The 10,285-nt window shown below is 33.3% G+C and overlaps 1 pseudogene; it reads left to right on the top strand.

Annotated features, from left to right (window-relative positions):
- The first annotated feature begins 881 nt into the window (after nucleotides 1-881).
- On the top strand, nucleotides 882-1,767 carry LOC114222687 (ER membrane protein complex subunit 2 pseudogene; annotated as a pseudogene).
- Nucleotides 1,768-10,285: the final 8,518 nt, after the last annotated feature.

The following is a 10,285-nucleotide window of genomic DNA, read 5'->3' as shown; positions in this document are numbered from 1 at the left end:
ATGGTATTTTGACAAATGTGCCAAAGCAATTCAACAGAGTAAAAAAGTCTTTTCAACTAATGGTACCAGGACAAATTTATATCCAAATGCAAAATATAAATTTGGGTATCTAAGCACATCATACACCGTACACAGAAATTAACTTAAAATAGTTCAAATGACTAAATGTAAGAGATAAAAGTATAAAAGTATAAAACTCTTAGAAAAAAACAGGAAATATTTTTAAATTCATTCAACAACTGCCTCATATATGACACTGAAACCAGAAATGACAAAGGAAAACCTTAGATAAAATGGATTCATCAAAATTAAAAACCATTGTGCAGTAAACAATACCATCAAGGAAGTAGAAAAACAAAACCAGAAAGGGAGACTATATTTTAAATCATATACATGATAAGAAATTTGTATACAGAATACAGAAGGAACTCTTACAATTGAATAAGAGAAAAGTGATCTAATTCAAAATGGGCTCTGTACAGACTTTTCTCCAAAGAAAATATACAAATAGCCAATAAACACATGAAAAAATGTTCAACATCAATAATTGTTAGAAAAATGGCAAAACTAAACCACAATCAGTTACTACTTCACACTCACTAGGATACTATAATCAAAAAGCCAGACAATTAAGATGTTGGCAAGGATATAAAGAAATTGGAATCCTCACACACTGCTGGTGCTAATGAAAAATGGTGTAGCCACTTTGGGAAATGATCTGGCAGTACATCAAAATGTTAAATATAGAGTTACCATATGACCTAATAATTTTACTCCTATGGAGGTACTCAAGAAAAATAAGTGATATAGGAGAATAATAATAAACAGAAATAAAAAATAAATAAAAATACATGCCCTCTCGGCCTCCAGGTTCTGAGAAGATGGCAAAGGTCTCAGAGCTTTACAATGTCACTTGGGAAGAAATGCGAGATAAAATGAGAAAATGGAGAGAAGAAAACTCATGAAACAGTGAGCAAACTGTGGAAGTTGGAGAGGAATTAATGAATATGCTTCTAAGCTTGGAGATGATATTTGGATCATATATGAGCAAGTGATGATTGCAGCCCTAGACTATGGTCGAGATGATTTGTCATTGTTTTTTCTTCAGGAGTTGAGAAGACAGTTCCCTGGCAGTCACAGATTCAAGAGATTTGAAGCATGAGATTTGAAGCCATGGAAAGATATGATGATGCTATACAACTATATGATAGAATTTTACAAGATCCAACTAACACTGCTGCAAGAAAGCATAAGATTGCCATTTGAAAAGCCCAGGGGAAAAATGTGGAGGCCATTTGGGAACTGAATGAGTATCTGGAACAATTTGTTGGGGACCAAGCTTCTTGGCATGAACTTGCAGAACTTTATATCAATGAACATGACTGTGCTAAAGCAGCCTTTTGTTTAGAGGAGAAAATGATGACTAATCCACAAAACCACTTATACTGTCAGCAGTATGCTGAAGTTAAATATACCCAAGATGGACTTGAAAACCTCAAACTTTCAAGAAAGTAATTTGCTCAGGCACTGAAACTGAACAACAGAAATATGAGAGCTTTGTTTGGGTTTTACATGTCGGCAAGTCATATTGCATCTAATCCAAAAGCAAGTGCAAAAACAAAAAAGGACAACATGAAATATGCTAGTTGAGCAGCTAGTCAAATAAACAGAGCTTATCAGTTTGAAGGTTGAAGTAAGAAGGAAATCAAATACACTCTTAAGGCAGTAGAAGACATGTTGGAAACACTGCAGATCACCCAGTCTTAAGGTTCCAAATTCTTTCACATGACATTTCACAACTGCACAATTGAACTTACTGGCCTGTGACTTATTTACTAAATGCCTAGTGCTATTTATGTACTAATTTTTTGTTAAGAGGGCAATTGTAAAGAATGTTTATATAAACCTAAAATGCCTTTTATTGCTAAGCAGGAAGATGGAGAGAGTCCACGGAAGAGAGATTTAACAAGATTCATATTGATTGTACATCATTCTCTTCATATCACACATATATAACTTCTCTTAAACCACAACCTGATGTAGAAATCCCATAAATAAATCATGTGATTTATTAAACTTGCAAAAAAAAATACATGCTCTCTCAAAAACATGTTCATAGCAACATTGTTTAGAATAATCAAATGGAAATAAACTAAATGTCTACCAACTTTTATTTTATTTTTAAACTTTTAAAAAGATTTTATTTATTTATTTGACAGAGAGAGAGAGAGAGCACAGAAACAGGAGGTGCAGCAGAGGGAGAGGGAGAAGCAGGCTCCCTGCTCAGCTGGGATGCTGGGATCATGACCTGAGCTGAAGGCAGCTGCTTAACCAACTGAGCCACCCAGGTGCCCCATCTGTCAAATTTTAAATGGATAAATATACATGGTATATCTATACAACTGAATATTATTTGGCAATAAAGAGAATAAATTATTAACATATACTTAGCATGGATGAACCTTGAAAACATTATGCTAAGTGACAGAAGCCAGTCACAGAAGATTATATATTGTGGGATTCCCTATACAAAATATAGAAAATATAGATTCCCTATACTTTTGCAGACAAAAGTGTACAGTATAGGCAAATCTATAGAGAAAAGAGGTGAGTTGAATGGGGCTGACTGGCAGCAAGGGGTGTGGAGAGTTATGGCTAATGAGCACAGGGTTTCTTTCTGGGTGATAAAAAATCCAGATTTAGATCACAGTGTAGTTGTACAACTCTGTGAATATATTAAAAATCATTAATTGAAACACATCAAATGGGCAAACTTGGGGATGAAGATATCATATCTTAATAAAGCTGTTAAAAATAGGACATGGAATAAAGGGCCAATATGTATGGTGATGAATTATTAGTTGTATGTTTCTACATTCCATATTTAATTAATCACTAAACTATAATACATGGATCACACTTAAAAATAAGTTCTAAAGCCAATTGAATAGGAAAGGATTTTTTGAGAGACACCAAATATGAAGACACTGGGATATTTGAACCAATTGTCAATCCATTTCACTTTAACAATATCCTCTCTGTGCGCGTGTTTGCATTTCAGAAACCAGAATGAATTTACTTTACTAGAGACTGTGTTTATATATGGAGATGTTTATTTTTATGCACTTTTGCCAAGTATTATTGATTGTCAGTATATTTCATGATGATTTTTCATTTTAAAAAACTCAGTTGCATTAGGTTGTACTGACAATCAATACCCTTTCTGGCTAATCACTTGATAAATTATACAAAGTTTTAAATAGTGAAAACATGACACCCGAAAGCCTTTCACTTAAAGAAGCTATATACTTTATGTAAAGAAATCTATTTATAGTTCATTGATTCTATTTACTGGTAATAGCTAAGATTTTGGTATAACAAGCTCCAAGCTAAAATACTGGATATAGTCTTGCCATACTAGTAGGTTCATATTCATCATCTCTAAGCTTCATATAGACTGAAAATTTATTATTCAATGTTAGGATAGTGAGAAAGACCATCTCCTCCACTCAAAATTAAGAAATAAGTAGTAAGTTTAAGAAATCATGGAAGAGAGAAAAAATATATATAAGTGTGTGTATGGATAGTATAAAATATATATAGTATATATGCTAGGTTTGTAACAATGTTTACTTGAATATAATTTGTTATATTAATATTACCTTATCAACTTGCATAGCAAAAGAAAAACCCACTGTATTTGTCAATGTGTTTTAGCATAAAACAAAAGAGACTGTTAAGCATTCTAAGAGCTTAAAGTCATTGGAATAAAATTTTCATTCATGTGTTTGATTTGTTCATTTATTCCATCAGTCAATTCTTCATTTCTTCCTCCCTACCTTCCTCTCTCTGTCTCTCTCTAAAATGTATCATCTAGTAACTATCTAATATATATTGAATACCTATTGGGCACCTGGATGTTGATGTGCGCAAGATGCTCAATAAATATTTGGAAGATCTAGTAATTTGATTTTAGCATTTATCACGGACTATATGTGGAACTTTTATTCTTTTCTTTGAGCATATGATTTCTCCTGTGACTGACTTCCCAGAACAGTAGCTTTCCTGCTGACTCAGGTACAACCTTGCCATCATCTCCTGGGAATAAGTTTTATAGAGGCATATTTCTCCTCCATTATTTGCTCCTTTTCAGAAGAGTGAGTGAACTGTCGTATATTACAAATTACTTCTAACCTTGCTGTATTTTACTTGGCGTTACCTTTGTAGAGGGTAGACACCCATCAAGACTAACAATGAAATAGGTGGTAACAGAGGTGTTAAAACTATAGATATCACCAAAAATGTTAATATTCATTGCACGCATACTACATATCAGGCAATTTTTTTTACTTTTTCTATGGATTGAATTTTTATTCAATCATTTCCATAGTTTTATGAAATCAATAATATCCAGATTTATAGATGAAGAATTCACCTCCGTTTCCTTTTCATAACTTTCATCCAATGTTACACATCAGATCTGGTTATAACCTAGGACTGAACACATGCTGAAATTTAATATTGTATGCCCTGGTATCTTGTTACGATGTCCTGTTTTTCCTCCTTTCTCACTTTTTTATTTTTCAAGAATTAAAACATTAAGACCCAGTAGGAGGAACCAGCTTATTATTCTACCTGCTTCCCTATGAATCCAAGATTCCATGACATAAACTTTTAGCTATTAGTCTCAACAGGCCTGTGTTTTAGTTTGTTTGTTTTGTTTTTTTCTTTCCAAAGAAGCCCTACTAAACACTAACTCTGGATCAATTATTCACACACGGGAAAACTGGTTAAAATAATGAATATGAAGAATGGTAGAGAAAACAACAATGATAAAAACTAGATACCACATAAGTATTACAGATCCATGGTCTTCAAACACAGTTAAAACTTCATGTGACCTTTGTATACCTAGCAATCTTTCTGGGGAACTCTAGTCATTTTCTTTCCTCTTTCCTCAGTAATTATCCTAAATTCTTAATTTATAATATGATATACCTTCATACCTCATATTCATAAATAACTTTCTGTCTTCACTGTGGAAATTAAGGTCATCTGACATGACATTCCTTTACTTAGTTCCATGTCTCCTGCCAACACTTTCCATCTGAATACTGCTACAACATTCTTATTCATGCTTCCGTTACTGGAAATGTGATTCACTTTACTTCTACTTTGTTTTTCCCATTTCCTGGCCATCTCTATCAAATTAAAAATAAATAAATACAGTGATTGAATAATACACTCCTCTGCTTACCTATATTTCTATTTCCATAATCTCTCATTGCCACATACTATTTATTTCTTGTAATTATTACATTTCAACAATCATCCTGAAAAACCCTTTTTAAGATTATCAATAACCTGCCTTCAGCTCAAGGAAATGGAGACTTAACTGATAAATTTCCTCCAGTATTAGAACATCATTCTGTTTCCTTAAAAGTCTCACTTTTCTAATTTGCTGTGCTTATTCTTTGGATTTTCCCTTTTGTCTTTTTTCTATGTTGTAAAGTCTTATTTATGTATGCATTTTTGATAATACCTTAAATATCCTCAAGGGCTAATATTTTAGCTATTGTCTCTTATAAATTATATATTCTCTCAGATATTTCCTCTAAATCCATTGTTTGTTCTACCCAATAAACCAGTCTGATTTAATATGGATACTCTAGTTCTTAGTACACAATCCAGATTTCTAACAAGTTTTTGTTTTTTTTAGCGATTGCAGAACTTGTGAGTCTAGAATTCTCGCTAAGCTCCAGATAATTATATTCAATTTTCCAGTTGATTTTTCTACTTGGAAATATCATAGCTTCTTATAATCAATATATTTAAACTTTAGCTTTTCCTCAGTTCTAGCCTCCCACCCACACAATTATATCTTCATTCCTTTTCACTGGTACCATCACCTGCACAATCTACCTTTTCGTTTTGCCATCTCCACACATTCATAATGTGATTTCTTCTTCCTGATGTATATGTACACACTTCATCAAACTTATATTGGCTAATTCCTACTTATATTAAATAATGCATCTCTCCTTAAAAACCTTAGCTGAATTCCTAGACTATTCTGTATGCTCTGCTTCCACTTATCGCTTTATACTGTAAGAGCTCTACAATTTTTTCTTCACAATACTACTTTGGAGATGGACTTCCAAAAATATTTGAGTAGCCAAAGAGCTATCAGAAACACTGCTTTATCTTTTTTGTGGATTTTTGATTTTGTGAGAAATTTCTTGAACTTCACTCAAAATTTTTACTTTACCAAAAAACATTTTTCCTGTATAGCATGTAATGGTACTCTTATACAACAAATTCATATATGTAGATAGATGGTCAAATTTATGGATTCATCACATGGAGTAAGAAATCAAGAAATTTGATAGAAATGACTAATGTGTTACAATGTTAATAATTTATGTTTCATAGTAGCAATGCACTCATTTAAAAAATGAATGCAAAGTATATAGCATAATGCTTGGCATATGCATATTTTATTCTAAAAGTTATCTAATATATTTTCATGATAAAGAAGCCAAATTTGTTCACTAATAATCGATTAGTCTTTCTAAAATATATATTGTCCTATATTCCTATGGGTTATTTAAGCATGGTTATGTAATTTTGTAAAACTTTTTTTAAAGATTTTATTTATTTATTTGACAGAGACACAGCGAGAGCCGGAACACAAGCAGTGGGAGTGGGAGAGGGAGAAGCAGGCTTGCCCCCAGGAGGGAGCCCGATGTGAGGCTTGATCCCAGGACCCCAGGATCATGACCTGAGCCGAAGGCAGACGCCTAACGACTGAGCCACCCAGGTGCCCTAATTTTGTAAAATTTTTACCAATTATATTTTTGTCATTTCAATTATTTTAGTTATTACCGTGAGTGGGAAATATTGACAAAAAATTTCTTTTTTTAAGATTTTATTTATTTGAGAGAGACAGTACAAGTAGGGTAAGGCACAGAGTGAGAAACAGGCTCCTCACTGAGAAGGGAGGCCAACACATTGCTCAATCACAGGACCCCAAGATCATGACCTGAGCCGAAGGCAGATGTTTAACTGACTGAACCACCCAGGTGCCTGACAAAAAAATATTTCTATGAAACAAAATGTTTCCCAGTGAAGTATGTACCTTACAAATAAATAGGGTACATATAAAGGTTTTATTTCTCCAATACAAAAATGCCAATATTCTGAAGCAATTGAGAAAGCAATTTAATAGTCTTTATATAAAGCTATACGGTAAAATTTTCCAGTTTTCCATAGAAAGAACAACACCAAGAAAATATTTTACTCTGCATTACAACTTCAATTTTTACCTTGCCCTCTTCAATGTGCTTCAAGATTTACAGCTTCTGACATTCTCCTTATAATACCTATTATATCCAGCCAGTGAGCACTTAATTGATAATGATGAAAATCATCTCTCTATCTGTGGCATATGTTGAACATCTGTTTCAGGCTATAATTTTAAATTTATGCCTCCTGTTTAAAACTGAAGCATTGAGAAAATAAGTTTTCATTTTTCCAGTTATATTTTTAATTGTTGGCTGACCAATGGGACTGAAATTATAGTAGAGACTTTCACTTTTGAAACTGTATCAGAAGAATATGGAAGAATAAAAGCACAACCCGTTATAAACTGACACATAATTGTTTTCTAATTGGTGTGTATTCTATAAATACTCATCTCTGCCGTCATATGGACATGCATATGTAATTTGCTAAGCTTCAGACATCTAACTAGAGTTTACTGTTAAATAAAATGTTCACTTGAGACCTATCTGCTAATCTTTGCCTCATAAATAGTTATTATGAAAAGGAAAAGAGTGAACTTTGAAAAACTCCTGCTTACAAGCTGTCTTGCCTTGGCCAAAATTAATGTACCTCAATTCTCTGAAACCAGTGAGACTTCTCCATATTGTGGATATTTTCTTCTTTCTTCCATACAGTATCCTTTTCCCCTGCTCTTAGTAAAATGATCCTCTATTTCTGATATAGGATTCTGTATGGTTCTGGGGAAGATTCTGTTCATAGAAATTTTCTCTCTTCTTGCCTACTCTTCCCTGCCATCAGTTGATGGGCAGATGATTCAATTATGGCAATTAGGCTTTAGCTCCTGGTAAGTTAAATTTGAGGGCAATGTCACCTTGAGATAATGCTAAAAGTGAACATCCACGAATACACAGTCCATGTGTTCCTGATTGAATGTTCTAGAGCTGTGAAAATTCCTGCCATTTATTAAAAATAGTAATTAGCTTTTTCTTTCTCTCTCTCTCTTTTTAAGTTATAACTATTTGTTTAATTCCCTTTTTATTTTTATTATTTTATTTTATTTTTGCTAATTCCCTTTTTAAAAATTACATCAGCTAGAGTGGATTTCTGTTGAGACAAAAGAATTCTTACCAATTCAGTACTCCACAGTTATTGTGATAATTAAATTTCATTAATTGAAATAACATGTGAAATTGCCGATCGAATAGGTGATTCTAACAGAACAGGCTGAATAATTATTTTTTACCACCTTTGTTACCTTAGCATCTTCCCCAATTCCTATTAGCTGCTTTTATGATTTTTGTAAGCACTTGATGAGTTTTGTTTTAGTATTTGGGAATCACAGAATGTCAAGCCTCAAATTTTGCCTGGTCTGAATTAGAATTTATCCAAACCAGTATTCTCATCTTATAGAAATGAAAAATCAATTAAGGATTTACAAACCTGTCCTTGTATTTGAAGAAGTTGACCATGACCATGATTTTTGCAAGTATCTTTTTCAAGAGAAAAACATGACTCATTAAATTCATAGATTGTACTAGAGATGTTTTTGTGACTGCAACCTGCAAATCCTGATGTATTCCAGTATTTTAAATAATGTGTGTCATGCAATAGGTATTGGGTAAATCTCTGTTGAGGAAATTATCATTTTCAAATGTTTTTGCTATTTGTAATTCTATTCTTTGGATTTACATCATCACAATCCCTTTGTTTTAAATGAACCACAGCTTGCTTCTCTAATTCACAAAAAAAATTAGCAAATGAACTTAGGTTAGCAAAGACATGAAAGAATTAATGTGTAAATAAATATGGGTTAGGGACACACACACACACACACACACCCAGAGAGAGAGAGACACACACACACACACACAGACACAGAGAGAGAGAGATAGGTTATCTATTCCATCAATGTGGTTCATGATGAAAGATCTCCTCACCATATCTCTGGAGATAAATTTTATTTATCAATTCTCAGTTTTAAATGGCCACTCAAGGGCGCCTGGGTGGCTCAGTCGTTAAGCGTCTGCCTTCGGCTCAGGTCATGATCCCAGGGTCCTGGAATCGAGTCCCACATCAGGCTCCCTGCTAAGCGGGAAGCCTGCTTCTCCCTCTCCCATTCCCCCTGCTTCTGTTCCTGCTCTCACTCTCTCTGTCAAATAAATAAATAAAATCTTTAAAAAAAATAAAATAAATGGCCACTCAATACAAAATTTAGAGTACTTTTCCTAAAACATGTATAATATTAAAATGAAATTAAGCCTTCAGATTGGCTATCAGGAAACTGTAATTTTAGAAATAACTTTTTTTTTCTTCTCATATGTACGGTATAACCAGAGTGGATTAATACAGCATAGATGCAAATATTGTAAGGTGGAATAATATTAACATTGTAAATGAGTATAAACACATAGACCATTATCATTATGTATATTAATTTCAAAAATGCATAAAAGTATATAAGTTTGTTTAAAATTAATAAAATTTACCATAAAAATATATGGCTTACATCACAGAAATCTGCTAATGTAGCAATATAACAGTCTTATAAATAGACTGAGGTGTCTATAAGGAAGAATAGAACTAACACCTAAAGTAGAAGTTGAATCTGTTACTTTTCCCTCCAACAACACTCAGATTTATTGAATGATTACCCACTTACAAATACAAGACAGAACTGCAAAACTAGTTACATCAAATATAATGTTGAGAATTTCGCAAGCAACTCCATGGTATTGCTATTTCGATAACCATTTTATTTGGCAAAGCAGTTGGCAGGGACCTTAAACCAATACTAGCACCCTCATGCAAATGCATGCCCTAGATAGCAGACCTCAGAGTCACAAGTAAAATGTAAGTTTATGATAGGACTTCCTGCCAGTCCTTATAATCACCAGTCTCCCCTGCCTCCCAGATCCTCCCTCCTGTGTGCCTCTTAGATAAGACCCATATGGGGCTAACAAAAACCCTACTTGCTTGGTTTGAAATGACCAATCCAGCCTTA

This window comes from Eumetopias jubatus, unplaced genomic scaffold (genome assembly GCF_037043125.1).
Source record: "Eumetopias jubatus isolate StellerSeaLion01/CBP00866 unplaced genomic scaffold, mEumJub1_p1.0 scaffold_3, whole genome shotgun sequence".
In the NCBI taxonomy this organism is placed as follows: Eukaryota; Metazoa; Chordata; class Mammalia; order Carnivora; family Otariidae; genus Eumetopias; species Eumetopias jubatus.
This window is presented reverse-complemented; position numbering and strand designations above follow the sequence as displayed.